Here is a 6,000-nt window from a genome sequence, read left to right as displayed (position 1 = left end):
TCAGGCAATGAACTAATCGGGTTGTTCGACCAAATGTAACATTATATCTATTTTTCAGAACTCTTGGTGCTGTCAGGTAGTTATTGTTGGTTTTAAATTCTCTCAAAGGTACAGTACACCTACGTGTTCATCACAGAAGTCACATGGAAACTTGACGATGGAAGCATGGCACATTGACTTCCCTAAAGGACTTGAGGCAAGCAGATTGGTTTTAATAACACATGATAATAATTGCTTTTAAACTCCACAATTTCCTTCATGTGATATCAACATACCATTATTCTGTAGCTCTAGATTATGAGTAAATGGCTTGACCACCATAAACTGTCTTCCCTTATGTGCAGAGAACAAGTTAAACATTATCAACAGCAATTATTTAGTGACAGACATGTGGTTACAAGGAACGTGAAACTGTTCCATCTGGATTGAACAAAGGCACAAATGGTTTATTCAGATATCGCACTGAGACTAAGGACGAGACTGCGATATCATGATGGTGATATTGGACAGGATTGGTGAATGGGGAGGACATGGAGATCTAAATCTGTGTAGGACAAAATGGATTATGGAGTTTGAGAAGAGTCTGGTTCCTTCTTACAAATCAGTGAGTAATTTATAAATCGTAGTTTGATAGTTATAATATATAAGGAAATGAATTTTGGGTTGGCACTTTCCAAAATGTACATACCATGTGCAGAAATTCAGTTCAACCCAGTTTCGTAGACAAATATAATGACTTACCGGGAACACCAACTATTGCGAGGATGGAATAGTAACTACCTTGAATAATCTAAAGACTATTCTGGATCCGATATGCTAATGATATTCAAGGCTGGGAAAGCCAGAAAAGACTCAAGGATAAAGTCCTGTCCATTGTTGGAGCATTTCCTTCTAATGTTCTCAGATTCTGATCCATTGTTGGAACATTCCAGTGTAATGTTCTCAGATTCTGATACATTATTGGAACATTCCAATCCATGGTCCTCAGATTATGAAAACTTATTGTAACACTCCTGCCTAATGTTCTCAGATTCTGATCTCTCCTCCCCCTCTCTCTCGAGATGCTGATCCCTGTTAGTGCTGTCAGTGATGTTCCTACTCAAACTATGCGATAACACATTGAATAGAGTCCATTATCTTTCAATGATGGAAACTCTCCAATGTGATAAGTAGGATCCATGGAAGTGGACATTAATTACAGTCACTGAACAAATAGCTTCATTTAAGCCCTTTGAGTGCAATATTGATTTTATTAAAATTCAAAAGAATGTTTAAAATTTACTCATTTAGCTTAGGATATATTGGGGGTGACTGAGGGAAGGAATATTGGAGATGGTACATGGATTACGTATAATCATTCAATCTGCCTTGGATATGGGAGTAATGTCGAAGGATTGTCAGGATAAATAAGTTTCTCCATTTATAAATGGAAACATTCAGTCTGTAACTACTGTTCAGTAATTATGATGTCAGTAAAATATGGAGAGAACCTTTCTAGTCCATAATCTGACAGGCAAATGTGCCTATGACAACATGAGTTACAACAGACAAATGGCATGGATATGTTAACAGAGAATATGATGCGACACACAATTCAGATGGTTAGTCGAGGATCAGAGAGGGCAGGTGAGGGTCATGCTGTTAATGTTGTCGATGTCAATCAATTGTGATTAAGTACCATGCACTGGTTTTCAATTTGAGTGAGATTATGATATTGGGGACATGGCTGCAGAGACTGGAGGGAGGGAATATGATGTTTCCCAGTCATCAGTATTGGGAGATACTCTTTATAAAGCATAAGAAGATCAAATTCCAGGATACATCTCCAATGAGGAATGAGGAGAGCCAATATTAACCATACGACCAGAAGACATTGGAGCAGAAATTTGGCCTTTCAGCCCATTGTGTCTGCACCGCCATTCAATGATGGCTGTTAGGCTTCTCAACCCCATTCTTCCGCTTTCTATCTGTACCCTTTCATCCCTTTTACAATCAAGAACCTATCTGTCTTAAATATACTCAATTACCTGGCCTCGATAGCCTTCTGTAGCAGTGAATTTCCGAGATTCACCACTCTCTGGCTGAAGAGATTCGTCTTTATCTGTGTTGGAAAAGGTCTTCTCTTTACTCTGTCCCCTCGGGTCCTAGTCTCCCCTCGATTGGAAATATCTTCCCAAAATCCACCCTGTCCAGGTCATTCAAGATTCTGTAAGTTTCAAGTAGACCTCCTAACAACCTTCTGAACTCTATCAAATATAAACCCAGAGCCCTCAGATGTTCTGCATATGTTAAGCTGTTCATTCTTGGGACCACTTTCGTGAATCTCATCTGAAAATGTTCCAGATCCAGCACAATATTCCAAATGTAGCCTGACCAAAATCTTATAGAGCCTCAGAATTACATCCCTGCATTTATAATCAAGCTTTTTTGAAATAACTGGAATCATTTTATTTGCCTTTCAACTACTGACAACCTGCAGGTTCACCTTTCAAGATCCTTGGACTAAAACCCTCCCACTGTCCCCTCCCCACCCCGCCCCAAGCCTTCTCAACTTGCTTGCTATTTAGAAAATAGTCCACATTTTATTTTTCCTGGCAAACTGCATGACCTCACACTTGCCCACGTTATACTCCACCTGCCACTTCTTTGCTCACTCCCCTAACCTGTGCAAATCCTTCAGCAGGTGAAAGTGAGGACCGCAGATGCTGGAGATCAGAGTCAAAAGGTGTGGTGCTAGAAAAGTACAGCTAGTCAGGCAGAATCTAAGGAGCAGGATATTCGACATTTCCGTCATAAAGCCTTTATCAGGAAATAAGTGGGTGGGCAGAAGAGGGTTGAGAGATGAATGGGCGGGGCTGGGCGGAAGGTAGCTTGGAAGGTGATGGCTAAATGAAGGTGAGTGGTGAGAGTGGAAGGTGGAGTGGATAGATGGGAAGGAAGATAGACAGTTAGGATAGCTCAACAGGCGCTGCTCAGTTGGAGGGTTAGATCTGGGATAAGGTGGAGGGAGGGGAGATGAGGAAACTGGTGACATTGTGCTGGGTATCGTGTGGTTGAAGGGTCCCAAAGTGGAAGACGATGGGCTCTTCCTACAGAGGTCTGGTACCTAGAATGTGGCAGTGGAGGAGGCCAAGTACTTGCACGTCCTTGGAGGAGTGGTAGGGAGAGACGAAGTATTCAGCCACAGGAAAGTGGGATTGTTGGGTGTGTGATGGAGAGTGTTCCCTGAACCGTTCTGCAAGTTGACATCCAGTCTCCCCAGTGTAGAGGAGACCAGGAGCAATGCACAGAGTAGATGAGGTGTTTGGATTCACAGGATCTTCTCTGCCTGTTTGGAATGATCCTTTGGGGCCTTGGATGGAGGTGTGGAGGAAGTTGTTGGCACAGGTTTCATACCTCTTGCAATGGCAAGGGAAGGTGCCAGGAGTGGAAGGTGGCTTGTTAGGGTGTGGGAAGGAGGACGTGTGAACCTAAAGAGGCAGTCGTGAAGGGAATGGTCTCTGCAGAATGCTGGTCGGGGTGTGGATGGAAATATATCTCTGGTGGTGTGGTCTGACTGTTGGTGGCAGAGGATGATGCATTGTATCCTGAGGTTGGTAGTCTGGAAGGCGAGCATCAAAGGGGTGCTACTGCACCCTCCTGCAGCCAAACAACCTCTTCGATTATACCTATCCCTCTCTTCCATCTTTGCAGTGTTTGAAAACTTAGCCAGAATTCCCTCAGTGCCTTAATGTGGACTATTAATGCACAAAGCGAATTTTGTGGTCCCAACACTGAGTCTTGAGGAAAACCACTTGTCATTGGATACCATCCTGAGAAGGACATTTTTATCCCCACTCCCTGCTTTCTGTCATACAGCCATGCATCTATCCAGGCTAGCACTTTGCCTTTAACATCAGGGGCCCTAATCTTTCTCAATAGCCTCCTGTGTGGCACCTTATCAATGGAATTTAGAGAAGCAGGTGGATAACATCTACTGGTTCTCTTTGGTCAAATCTGCTCGTTACTCCCTCAAAGTGTTCCAGCAGGTTTGTCAGGCGTGACCTTCCATTGATGAAACAATGATGACTTTGCACTATTTTACTAAATACTTCCAAGTATTCAGAAATCCCATTCTTCACGATGGATTCCAGGATGTTACCCACAACCAAGGTTAGGCTAATCAGTCTGTAATTTTCCATCTTCTGCCTAACTGCCTTATTAAATGGAATGTCACTTTAGCAATTTTCCAGCCTTTCCTGATTTTAGTCATTCCTGAAAGATTACCACTTTCACTTTCACCACTTATTCAGCTATCTCCCTTACAATCCTGGGGTGTAGTCCATATGGTTCAGGTGAGTTATCCAAATTCAGGCCATTTAGTTTTCTAACATGTTCTTCTCGGTGAGGTCCACCATACTCAGCTCTGCCCTCTCACTGTCTTCAATTTTTGGGAAATTACTCGTGTCTTGCATCATAAACATTAATGCAAAGTTCCTCATTCTTTTCTTTGTTTTCTGCTACTTTTTCTCCAGCATCATTTTCCAGTGGTCCATATTCACGTTTGCCTCTCTTTTGCACTTTATATATCTAAAGAACCTCTTATAGTCTCCTTTCTATTACTGGTTAGCTTACCTCCATATCTAATCTTCTCCGTCCTTTTTTGCCCTCTGTTAGTCTTTGTAAGTTTCCCAATTATCTAGTGTCCCACTGCCCCTCACCAGATTATACACTTGCTCTTTTGCTTGTCTGCAATCCCTGACATCCCTCGTCAGCCCTGACTGTCCCATCCTCCCTGTACTATGCCTCTATTTCTCGGCAAGAATCTCTGCTGTGTCTCCTGAATTAATCTTGGAATCTGCTGCCATTGCTGTTCACCTTTCTTTCATGCTTGACCCCTCTCCCAGACAATCCTACCCAGCTTCTCCCTTATGCCTCTGCAGTTGCATTTATTCAGCTGAAATACTGTTACCTCTGATTCTATCTTCTGTCTCTCAAATTACAGAATAAATTCGTCCATGTTCTGATCATTACTTCCGAAGTTTACCTTCACCCTAATCTCCCTTACGAATCCTACGTCATTAAATTCAGTATCATCTGTTACCGACTGGACTCCACGAGAAATTGCTCCAAAAAGCCATCTCATAAACATTCCTAAATTTCATTTTCTTGCGAATCACTACCAATCTAATGTTCCCAGTTCCCCTGCATACTTGAATCACCCATGATTACTGTACTTTGCATCTCTTACACATCTTTTCTATCTCCTGGTGTATCTTTTGCCCCGAGCTCCTGACTACTCTTTGGAGCCCTGTACAAGATTTCAACTGTGGTTGTCTTACCTTTATGGCTCCTCAATTCTACCCACGGAGATTCTACACGATCTGACTTATTTCCTTTCTTACTATTGATTAAATTTCATTTCTTACTAATAAAGCAAATGCACTCCCTCTGCCCACCTGCCTATCTTTTCGATCGGATAAATATCCATAAATATTCAGATCCCCTTGCAGCCACATCTCTGTGATGCCCACCGCTTCTTACATGCTGATTTAATTCTGCACCACAAGCTCATTTACCTTATTCCTTATACAGCATGCATTCAGTTGTAAACCCTTCAGTCCTGCATTAACCGTCTCTCTTCTCATTGACATTCATTTGTGCAGTATACTTGAAGTTTGATATGTTAAACATTTCCCAATGCTCTATCCTATTTGTGTCTGTACTGGAGATTTTAATAACCTCTCCTGAGTTCTGTACTCTTACCTCCTCTTTTAATTCGGCTTTTCTAAATAAACCCTATAACTGCACCCCGACCCCACACGCGCGTGCGAACACACACACGCACACAGGCACACTCCTAATCAGTTTAAAGCTCTGTCTACAGCCCTGGTTAGGATTCACTCGGATTCTGGTCCCAGCACGGTTCAGATGACAACTGTCCCATCGGAGCAGCTCTTTTCTTCCTCAGTAATAAAATGTATTTATTCAAAACAAAATACAAGGATAATAAAGCTTTTC

The sequence above is a fragment of the Chiloscyllium punctatum genome, chromosome 14, assembly GCF_047496795.1.
Source record: "Chiloscyllium punctatum isolate Juve2018m chromosome 14, sChiPun1.3, whole genome shotgun sequence".
In the NCBI taxonomy this organism is placed as follows: domain Eukaryota; kingdom Metazoa; phylum Chordata; class Chondrichthyes; order Orectolobiformes; family Hemiscylliidae; genus Chiloscyllium; species Chiloscyllium punctatum.
This window is presented reverse-complemented; position numbering follows the sequence as displayed.